This window comes from Diorhabda sublineata, chromosome 1 (genome assembly GCF_026230105.1).
Source record: "Diorhabda sublineata isolate icDioSubl1.1 chromosome 1, icDioSubl1.1, whole genome shotgun sequence".
NCBI lineage: Eukaryota > Metazoa > Arthropoda > Insecta > Coleoptera > Chrysomelidae > Diorhabda > Diorhabda sublineata.
The window spans coordinates 628,627-641,019 of record NC_079474.1 but is presented as its reverse complement, the minus strand read 5'-3'; the positions used below and the strand labels follow the sequence as shown (position 1 = coordinate 641,019).

The 12,393-nt window shown below is 35.5% G+C and overlaps 1 protein-coding gene across 1 annotated transcript in view; it reads right to left on the bottom strand.

Moving 5' to 3' along the window:
* The window catches only part of LOC130448736 (calcitonin gene-related peptide type 1 receptor-like), a 59,488-nt gene extending 47,129 nt beyond the window's left edge, over positions 1-12,359 (bottom strand). The window contains exon 1 of the mRNA XM_056786235.1: positions 12,149-12,359. The gene's annotated coding sequence lies outside the window, so the exon portion shown is untranslated. The remainder of the gene's footprint in view (positions 1-12,148) is intronic.
* Between the last annotated feature and the right edge of the window lie 34 nt (positions 12,360-12,393).

The following is a 12,393-nucleotide window of genomic DNA, read 5'->3' as shown; positions in this document are numbered from 1 at the left end:
CGAATTTCCTTATCAGAAAACGTCGAATTTTCTCATTAGAAAACGTCGAATTTTCTCCTCAGAAAACGTCGAATTTCCTTATCAGAAAACGTCGAATTTCCTTATCAGAAAACGTCGAATTTTCTCATTAGAAAACGTCGAATTTTTTCATTAGAAAACGTCGAATTTCCTTATCAGAAAACGTCGAATTTTCTCATTAGAAAACGTCGAATTTTCTCCTCAGAAAACGTCGAATTTCCTTATCAGAAAACGTCGAATTTCCTTATCAGAAAACGTCGAATTTTCTCATTAGAAAACATCGAATTTTCTCAACAGAAAACGTCCAATTTTCTCATCAGAAAACGTCGAATTTTCTCATTAGAAAACGTCGAATTTTCTCAACAGAAAACGTCGAATTTCCTTATCAGAAAACGTCGAATTTTCTCATTAGAAAACGTCGGAGTTTCAAACTACTTACAATTTAACAACTTTTCGATTATGTCGGATATTTTGTATTCAAGGAATAACCTCGTCTTGCTATCTTTCCCTTTCCATTAAAGTCGAGTCGAATTTTAGGAAAATAAACAAATTAAATTGAATCCCTGTTTGTGTGTCCCGTTTCCAAGCGGTAATCTCTTGATTCATCTTTACCCCATGTCCCATTTCCATCTAATTACTTCAGAAACATGATAGAAAGTGAAATATTTCATTTAAAGCTCGTTTACATTTTTTTTTGCCAATTCTGGATATACACTACCAGTCAAAAGTTTCAACCAACTCATTATCCGTTCAATAACTAAAAATCCCCTAAAATTAACCACGGGGTCGGCGGAAACTTTCATGTTTTTCAAAAAATAAGTCGGTGGTAAGTGACTGGTCATCTTCATTTATTTCCACGCCTTCAAACGTCGAATTACGTGGGTTTTCCGAGAATGGATTGATGGAAAATTCGTCTGCGGGATAACTTTAATAAATTAATCAATTTTCTTTGCTTTTTCCGTACATAACGTCAAATGAAATCAACGAGAAATGATTGGAAAATATTTTCGTTGCGGATATAATTTACGGAAACGATTCTTAATATACAAGACGTTGAAATTTTTCGACTTTTTTTTGTCACACGAAAATTTACGTACAAAAATCACTAACATAACAAAAAATACCATTTAATTTATTAATAAATAATTATTTTCGTGTATTTTAGAATCTAAATAGTGCGTCCGAGTATCCGTAGACAAATCGGTATAGCCGTCACCTTAGTTTATATAAGATCTGTTTGTTATAGAAACAAATGTATGGAAATGAATGTTTGAGCATTGAAATAAACAAAATTTGAGCTACAGAAAGACTTTTTAATAAAGGAAGATTCACATGGAGCGATTTAGCGATAGAGAAGACTCGTTGACGCAGAAGCTTTAGGTCAGTGTCAAATGTGTTATACCTCGCGTAAAATTTGCTCGAACGACGATTTACACGCAGAATTTGATTGGTTTTGGTCACTGTTTTCGATGTTGAAACAATTTCAGATCGACCTGGGCGAAGTTTTCTCCTATTTAACAAGAAATTTGAGAATTTGGAGAGATTTCACGGGCAGTTACTTCGTAGAAGTTTACAGCTTCGGTTCTTATAATTCAATTTTACTTACCGGAAACATTTTCAAGTCTTCTTCTATCACAAACGACTGTCAGTAAAACGAACCGAAACAGTATTCACAAAAAAAAAATGTAACGCGTATTAAATATGTACATTGTGTAATCAAACAAAGTTGTAAATTACGAGATTAATGTTTGATTATTTATATTTGGTTTTGTTAGATTTGTACTGCTTCAAGACATCGATGAAAAAATTAAAAATATACCGCGTGGAACGAAAAAAAAAAAAAAACGTTTCGTTTAATACAAATACTAAAATACGAGGTCTGGCTATTGAATAACGGTTACGAAAAAGGATTTTATCGTTGTACATTCGAATCATCCCCTTTAATATATTTCCCACCCTTCGCCACACCCTTTTCCATACGTTTCTAATCTGAATATACCCGTTAACGTAAAAGCTTTAGGTCAGCGTCAAATGTGTTATACCTCGTGAAAAAATTTGCTCAATCGACGATTTACAAGCAGAATTTGTGTGATTTCTGTCACTGTTTCAGCAATTGAAACAAACGACTGTCAGAAAAACGAATCGAAACAGTATTTTTTTTAAAAAAGTGACGCGTGTTAAATATGTACATTGTGTAATCAAAAAAAAGTTGTAAATTACGAATTTTTTGTTTGTTTTTTGTTAGATTTGTACTACTTCAAGACATCGATGAAAAAATTAAAAATATACCGCGTGGAACGAAAAAAAAAAAAAAAACGTTTCGTTTAATACAAATACTAAAATACGAGGTCTGGCTATTGAATAACGGTTACGAAAAAGGATTTTATCGTTGTACATTCGAATCATCCCCTTTAATATATTCCCCACCCTTCGCCACACCCTTTTCCATACGTTTCTAATCTGAATATACCCGTTAACGTAAAAGCTTTAGGTCAGCGTCAAATGTGTTATACCTCGTGAAAAAATTTGCTCAATCGACGATTTACAAGCAGAATTTGTGTGATTTCTGTCACTGTTTCAGCAATTGAAACAAACGACTGTCAGAAAAACGAATCGAAACAGTATTTTTTTAAAAAAAGTGACGCGTGTTAAATATGTACATTGTGTAATCAAAAAAAAGTTGTAAATTACGAATTTTTTGTTTGTTTTTTGTTAGATTTGTACTACTTCAAGACATCGATGAAAAAATTAAAAATATACCGCGTGGAACGAAAAAAAAAAAAAAAACGTTTCGTTTAATACAAATACTAAAATACGAGGTCTGGCTATTGAATAACGGTTACGAAAAAGGATTTTATCGTTGTACATTCGAATCATCCCCTTTAATATATTCCCCACCCTTCGCCACACCCTTTTCCATACGTTTCTAATCTGAATATACCCGTTAACGTAAAAGCTTTAGGTCAGCGTCAAATGTGTTATACCTCGTGAAAAAATTTGCTCAAACGACGATTTACAAGCAGAATTTGTGTGATTTCTGTCACTGTTTCAGCAATTGAAACAAACGACTGTCAGAAAAACGAATCGAAACAGTATTTTTTTAAAAAAAGTGACGCGTGTTAAATATGTACATTGTGTAATCAAAAAAAAGTTGTAAATTACGAATTTTTTGTTTGTTTTTTTGTTAGATTTGTACTACTTCAAGACATCGATGAAAAAATTAAAAATATACCGCGTGGAACGAAAAAAAAAACGTTTCGTTTAATACAAATACTAAAATACGAGGTCTGGCTATTGAATAACGGTTACGAAAAAGGATTTTATCGTTGTACATTCGAATCATCCCCTTTAATATATTCCCCACCCTTCGCCACACCCTTTTCCATACGTTTCTAATCTGAATATACCCGTTAACGTAAAAGCTTTAGGTCAGCGTCAAATGTGTTATACCTCGTGAAAAAATTTGCTCAATCGACGATTTACAAGCAGAATTTGTGTGATTTCTGTCACTGTTTCAGCAATTGAAACAAACGACTGTCAGAAAAACGAATCGAAACAGTATTTTTTTAAAAAAAGTGACGCGTGTTAAATATGTACATTGTGTAATCAAAAAAAAGTTGTAAATTACGAATTTTTTGTTTGTTTTTTGTTAGATTTGTACTACTTCAAGACATCGATGAAAAAATTAAAAATATACCGCGTGGAACGAAAAAAAAAAAAAAAACGTTTCGTTTAATACAAATACTAAAATACGAGGTCTGGCTATTGAATAACGGTTACGAAAAAGGATTTTATCGTTGTACATTCGAATCATCCCCTTTAATATATTCCCCACCCTTCGCCACACCCTTTTCCATACGTTTCTAATCTGAATATACCCGTTAACGTAAAAGCTTTAGGTCAGTGTCAAATGTGTTATACCTCGTGAAAAAATTTGCTCAATCGACGATTTACAAGCAGAATTTGTGTGATTTCTGTCACTGTTTCAGCAATTGAAACAAACGACTGTCAGAAAAACGAATCGAAACAGTATTTTTTTAAAAAAAGTGACGCGTGTTAAATATGTACATTGTGTAATCAAAAAAAAGTTGTAAATTACGAATTTTTTGTTAGATTTGTACTACTTCAAGACATCGATGAAAAAATTAAAAATATACCGCGTGGAACGAAAAAAAAAAAAAAAACGTTTCGTTTAATACAAATACTAAAATACGAGGTCTGGCTATTGAATAACGGTTACGAAAAAGGATTTTATCGTTGTACATTCGAATCATCCCCTTTAATATATTCCCCACCCTTCGCCACACCCTTTTCCATACGTTTCTAATCTGAATATACCCGTTAACGTAAAAGCTTTAGGTCAGCGTCAAATGTGTTATACCTCGTGAAAAAATTTGCTCAATCGGCGATTTACATGCAGAATTTGTGTGATTTCTGTCACTGTTTTAGCAATTGAAACAAAAAAAGTTGTAAATTACGAGATTTTTGTTTGTTTTTTTGTTAGATTTGTCCTATTTTAAGACATGGATGAAAAAATTAAAAATATAACAAAAAAAATAAAACGTTTTTAATGCAAAAATTTATTATCTACGAACGATACATTCTAGTCGTGCAGACACTACAAATTATTATTTCAGAGATTCCGAACGTCAAGCCTAAATTAAAGCTTAATTATTAATTCAATTTTACCCTGTACACCCTCGCTATCTCGGCGTCTTTTAAAATATTTACCGTCTTAACAAAATGTCAACTTGGGACAAATACGTACAACTCACATACATATAGTCCGGTCAAATTATATCAACAAACACGAAGAATTCATATACATATAGTCCAGTCAAATTAATTTAACAAATACGGAGAATTCATATACATATAGTCCAGTCAAATTAGGTCAACAACTATGGAGATGACGTCCAAGGAACAAACTGTAAAAATCATAAAAGAAAAAACAAAAAGACCAAATTTAGAGTAATGATTCAAGAACCTAGAATGGTTCAAGCAAATTTTGAAATACGGACCCTTAAACCTTGAAAAAAGTTCGAAATAAAGAAAAATTCAAAATTTGACGTAAGTTATGAACCAGACGGAGACACGTAATGCCAAATCGGTTGATTAACTCAAAAGTGTACGAAAAAAAACTCGCTCTATAAAAAATTCTAATTTGACTGGACTAAAACGAAAGTTTCTTTTTATGTGAATAACAATTTTGATTGGTCGTATGTGAAAATCAAAGCAAATAAATGAAAAGTGAGATCAATCTGCGTAAACCCACGTTTCGGATGTGTTTGTTTACTTTCCATGTTTGAAATTTTGAAAAAAAATAACCGGAACCATAATATACGTAATTAATGTCAAAATTTTGTGTGTATAAGCTGTCTTATTTATAATTTCGTCAATATTAACATCGAGTAACGGTTGAAAGATGAGAAATTAAATAAAATCAAAAATTCTACAGGGTTTTTTTTGTTATTTCACCATAAACTTTATAGTTTTGACAGTTATAACTGTTATCAATCGATTAATATTGGTAACTACAGGGAATGAAGTACTTCAACTGTCATATGTCACGTCAAGATCAATTGTCATATGTCACGTCAAGAATAAATCATAAACATGACATTAATTATTCATTTCGAATGGATGGAACAAAAATTTTGGAAAAAATATGTTTATTGTTTAACGTAATCTGTTTTTAGCTCCATACAGTTCCATCAACGATATTCGATAAGTTCGAAATACTTTTTTATAACAAAAATACTCAGCTCTTCAAAATATCCATTAACTACTGACATTGTTGGGAAATCTTTGACCACCAAGTAAAGTCTGGGAATAGAAAATAATCCGTGGGGACTAAATCTGCCGAAAATGTAGTAATTTAAACTTTAATTCGTTAATTTCTTCTTCACATAACTAAAAACTATAAAAAAACGAATTCGCCTAAAAGAAAATGTGTACGGGATTTGAACCCACGACCGGCGAATCCGGAGGTTGACGCTAACGAACGCAATTATAGTGGTGGGATATACTAACAGTAACAAACGACAAAACACTTCTTCGATTAATAAGGTTATGGCTTCGATTGACATTGCCACTTCGTTGTTGGGAAATCTTTGACCACCAACTAAATTTTTCAAGTCTGGGAATAGAAAATAATCCGTGGGGGCTAAATCTGCCGAAAATGTAGTAATTTAAACTTTAATTCGTTAATTTCTTCTTCGCGTAACTAAAAAATTAGCACAAACGATAAAAAAAAACAATTCATCCAAAAGAAAATGTGTACGGGATTTGAACCCACGACCGGCGAATCCGGAGGTTGACGCTAACGAACGCAATTATAGTGGTGGGATATACTAACAGTAACAAACGACAAAATTCGGAAAATTTAATATTGATCGATGTATTTGGACGTTTCGATGTCGAAATTAAAAACCCACTGAACGTTTGAATCGATTGATTATTTACATAAATTTGAAAATTTAAATAGCCATTGATAAAAATGAAATTTTGTTTATAAATTTCGATCTATTTTCGTATTGAAGTGATGTAATTAATCAATTTTCACGATTTATTTTCGTACAAAAATCCGTGACTGATTCTAAGTATCCGAAAGGTGTATGCTTTTCATTATTAACAACTAATTTATTTACCGCGTATGTGTGTGTGTGTGTGTGTGTGTGTGTAATCTATCTTTGCCTTGTTTTTTTTATTGTGTTTGAATAAGTAGGTATTTGTTGATGTTACAAAATACCAATTTTAAGTGGATCCCAAAACATTAGCGGCGCCAAAAAACGTTTTGGTTTTGGTGGACTGGAAATTCCTAAACTGAATCGAATACGTCACTCAATAAATCGTGTGACTGACACACAGATGGCGCTGCCACTGTCAAATCCGTACAACGTTTACGAAGTACCAACTTTCGAAAAACTACGTGAGAAATTTCGTGACATTTCGATTAGTTGGAAAAAAATGACAGTTCGAATTGCTTTCTCATACACCGTATATTCCAGATCTGGCTACCAGTGATGGCTTATTTCGAAATAATGAAGATTATTGATGAATAAAATCGATTTTTTGGCAAAAAAAATTAGTTAGTCATACGATTTATTGAGTGATCTATCCTTTGGATTATGGCAATCGCTAAAAACCTTTTTTGAAGTGGATTTCTCCTCGTTTTGTTTCCATTCTTTTCAGTTCCGGCATTTTGTCTTCCTTTTCTCTATATTCGGTGCTCTATATCGTTTCTTCAGGTCTTTTTAGGTATGCCTCTTCTCCTTGGCCACAATCGAGTCCTCCGTCGAGTTTCCCGTGGACCATTTTGGAAATCACGACTCCATACGTGGATATACAAACTTCCTATTCATAATTCATATATTTCATATCTAATTTAGACATTTTTCTTCATAACATCAACAATTCTTCTTTTTTAACACGATTTCCAGCTTTCGTTTTATATTTCTGGTCAATCTCCTGGTGTCTAAAGATTCCGATACTAGCCTTTGGATAGTCGTCTTGAATTTCTGTTGATTCTTGACGTGCCTTGGTAGCTGATGCCACGAGAATCAATTTTTCCAAAGATAAGAATGTCCTGGCCGTCTGTAGGTCGAACTAGGTGCTCAAGAACCACGTCTACCTGTAAAGTAGGTCTTGCAAATACTGCTCTAGGTAGTTTTTGACCGATTCTGGATCGCCTTTACATTGAATCGTTCTTTATGGTATTGAATCGAGCTTCTTAAGGATTTGCTTCGAAGACGAGCACCAAATGCGTGGCAATACTCCAAAGGTGGACATATCTGGACCTTGTAAAGGAGTAGAAGCTTTCTATTGGTGTTTAACGTGCCTTGGTAGCCGATTCCACAGCTTCTCCGAGGACAAGAATGTCCTGGACGTCTGCAGGTCGAACTAGGTGATCAAGAACCACGTCTACTTGTGTAGTAGGTCTTGCAAATACTGCTCTAGGTAGTTTTTGACCGATTCTGGATCGCCTTTACATTGAATCGTTCTTTATGGTATTGAATCGAGCTTCTTAAGGATTTGCTTCGAAGACGAGCACCAAATGCGTGGTAATACTCCAAAGGTGGACATATCTGGACCTTGTAAAGGAGTAGAAGCTTTCTATTGGTGTTTAACGTGCCTTGGTAGCCGATTCCACAGCTTCTCCAAAGACAAGAATGTCCTGGACGTCTGTAGGTCGAACTAGGTGCTCAAGAACCACGTCTACCTGTAAAGTAGGTCTTGCAAATACTGCTCTAGGTAGTTTTTGACCGATTCTGGATCGCCTTTACATTGAATCGTTCTTTATGGTATTGAATCGAGCTTCTTAAGGATTTGCTTCGAAGACGAGCACCAAATGCGTGGTAATACTCCAAAGGTGGACATATCTGGACCTTGTAAAGGAGTAGAAGCTTTCTATTGGTGTTTAACGTGCCTTGGTAGCCGATTCCACAGCTTCTCCGAGGACAAGAGTGTCCTGGACGTCTGCAGGTCGAACTAGGTGATCAAGAACCACGTTTACCTGTGAAGTAGGTCTTGCAAATACTGCTCTAGGTAGTTTTTGGCCAATTCTGGATCGCCTTTACATCGAATCGCACTTTTTGGTATTGAATCGAGCTTCTTAAGGATTTGCTTCGAAGACGAGCACCAAATACTCAGCAATACTCCAAAGGTGGAATTATCTAGACCTTGCAAAGGAGTAGAAGCTTTCTATTGGTGTTTAACGTGCCTTGGTAGCCGATTCCACAGCTTCTCCGAGGACAAGAGTGTCCTGGACGTCTGCAGGTCGAACTAGGTGATCAAGAACCACGTTTACCTGTGAAGTAGGTCTTGCAAATACTGCTCTAGGTAGTTTTTGGCCAATTCTGGATCGCCTTTACATCGAATCGCACTTTTTGGTATTGAATCGAGCTTCTTAAGGATTTGCTTCGAAGACGAGCACCAAATACTCAGCAATACTCCAAAGGTGGAATTATCTAGACCTTGCAAAGGAGTAGAAGCTTTCTATTGGTGTTTAACGTGCCTTGGTAGCCGATTCCACAGCTTCTCCAAAGACAAGAATGTCCTGGACGTCTGCAGGTCGAACTAGGTGATCAAGAACCACGTCTACCTGTAAAGTAGGTCTTGCAAATACTGCTCTAGGTAGTTTTTGACCGATTCTGGATCGCCTTTACATTGAATCGTTCTTTATGGTATTGAATCGAGCTTCTTAAGGATTTGCTTCGAAGACGAGCACCAAATGCGTGGTAATACTCCAAAGGTGGACATATCTGGACCTTGTAAAGGAGTAGAAGCTTTCTATTGGTGTTTAACGTGCCTTGGTAGCCGATTCCACAGCTTCTCCAAAGACAAGAATGTCCTGGACGTCTGCAGGTCGAACTAGGTGATCAAGAACCACGTCTACCTGTGTAGTAGGTCTTGCAAATACTGCTCTAGGTAGTTTTTGGCCAATTCTGGATCGTCTTTACATCGAATAGCACTTTTTGGTATTGAATCGAGCTTCTTAAGGATTTGCTTCGAAGACGAGCACCAAATACTCAGCAATACTCCAAAGGTGGAATTATCTAGACCTTGCAAAGGAGTAGAAGCTTTCTATTGGTGTTTAACGTGCCTTGGTAGCCGATTCCACAGCTTCTCCAAAGACAAGAATGTCCTGGACGTCTGCAGGTCGAACTAGGTGATCAAGAACCACGTCTACCTGTGTAGTAGGTCTTGCAAATACTGCTCTAGGTAGTTTTGGACCAATTCTGGATCGCCTTTACATCGAATCGCACTTTTTGGTATTGAATCGAGCTTCTTAAGGATTTGCTTCGAAGACGAGCACCAAATGCGTGGCAATACTCCAAAGGTGGACATATCTGGACATTGTAAAGGAGTAGAAGCTTTCTATTGGTGTTTAACGTGCCTTGGTAGCCGATTCCACAGCTTCTCCGAGGACAAGAATGTCCTGGACGTCTGCAGGTCGAACTAGGTGATCAAGAACCACGTCTACCTGTGTAGTAGGTCTTGCAAATACTGCTCTAGGTAGTTTTGGACCAATTCTGGATCGCCTTTACATCGAATCGCACTTTTTGGTATTGAATCGAGCTTCTTAAGGATTTGCTTCGAAGACGAGCACCAAATGCGTGGCAATACTCCAAAGGTGGACATATCTGGACATTGTAAAGGAGTAGAAGCTTTCTATTGGTGTTTAACGTGCCTTGGTAGCCGATTCCACAGCTTCTCCGAGGACAAGAATGTCCTGGACGTCTGCAGGTCGAACTAGGTGATCAAGAACCACGTCTACCTGTGTAGTAGGTCTTGCAAATACTGCTCTAGGTAGTTTTGGACCAATTCTGGATCGCCTTTACATCGAATCGCACTTTTTGGTATTGAATCGAGCTTCTTAAGGATTTGCTTCGAAGACGAGCACCAAATGCGTGGCAATACTCCAAAGGTGGACATATCTGGACATTGTAAAGGAGTAGAAGCTTTCTATTGGTGTTTAACGTGCCTTGGTAGCCGATTCCACAGCTTCTCCGAGGACAAGAATGTCCTGGACGTCTGCAGGTCGAACTAGGTGATCAAGAACCACGTCTACCTGTGTAGTAGGTCTTGCAAATACTGCTCTAGGTAGTTTTGGACCAATTCTGGATCGCCTTTACATCGAATCGCACTTTTTGGTATTGAATCGAGCTTTTTAAGGATTTGCTTCGAAGACGAGCACCAAATGCGTGGCAATACTCCAAAGGTGGACATATCTGGACCTTGTAAAGGAGTAGAAGCTTTCTATTGGTGTTTAACGTGCCTTGGTAGCCGATTCCACAGCTTCTCCAAAGACAAGAATGTCCTGGACGTCTGCAGGTCGAACTAGGTGATCAAGAACCACGTCTACCTGTGTAGTAGGTCTTGCAAATACTGCTCTAGGTAGTTTTTGGCCAATTCTGGATCGTCTTTACATCGAATAGCACTTTTTGGTATTGAATCGAGCTTCTTAAGGATTTGCTTCGAAGACGACCACCAAATACTCAGTAATACTCCAAAGGTGGACATATCTGGAACTTGTAAAGGAGTAGAAGCTTCGACAGGCGATTTGGTGATTCCTACAGAATCAAATCCTGATTTGTAGTACCAGTTTTCTTTTTTGGAAACATCATCCTAATGAATTTGCTATAAATAATTCAATAAATTACTTATTTAAACCAATTTTCGATACGACATTTGAAAAATCAAAAATACCTCGTACTGAAATTATGAAATTTCCTCTTAATTTTCAAATAAGCAGGGCAGGACTCTAAAAATTTATATATTACTAAAGTCGGTTCGCCTATCGGGGGACATATTTAATTTGCCGTCAATATTTTTTTTTATTGAAGGTAAAGTCATTATACAAAATAGATAATTACGAAGCTATCACCTGTTACTAATATTACATAAAAAAAAGGTGTTGATACGTCAATTTAGATATACATTATAATTTGTTTTATTAAAAATGATAGTAGCTGTATATATATAGTGTCAGATAAAAACGATAAGGTCTAAAAACTAATAAAACGTAAATAATAACCATAAATATCATTGACAGTTGATATTTCTTCTTCTTTTCTTACTTATTCGCCGTCATAATCGTCGTCTTTTTTATCCTAAACAGTGTAAATCAGTTTTACTATATTTTTCAGCCCCGTACATATTTTTTTCCCACGACTCCTCGGGAGTTTCTTCAGGAGACTTCAGAAGGAGTTTCAGTTCATTTGAACGAACTTTTCAATAATAAATCAACGGGAAAACCACTCCATAGAAAACATCATAAATCATTAATGACTACGAGTGGACTAGGTTGAAGATTAAAAATTAAAAATGTTGTAGAAGAAACTGGTTATATTATAAATTAAAAAAGAAGACGAAATAAATAAATAAAATATAGTTTAAATTTTATATACGTAAATTGATATTTAATATTTAATTAACCCCAAATAATTAATTAAATTAAACGCTCTAATTAATATTTTTTGGTACAAATAAAAATTTTTGAATTTGGAAATTTGTACTACGTGATATAAATGTGATTAATGATGAAAAAAATATTAAAAAATCGCATTTAATAAAGTAGATCTGACTATATGACAAAAAATGATTTTTTTTTCATATTTCTACTTACCAAAAAAAATTTCCGATACAAATTATTAAATTTTGATTATTCGTAGTATAAAATAAAAATTGTTTAGATGGAAATATCGGGTTGCACATCGAGGTTTTTTGGATCACAAAAACAAAACTACTTCATCGGAAGTTTCGCACGTCGAAACGAACCTGGATTCGAAACGGATTTCGAGGAATTGCGGATTTCGGGATGGAGTTGAAACGAAACTGAGGAGGAGACGCGAACGACGGCGCTCAACCGGT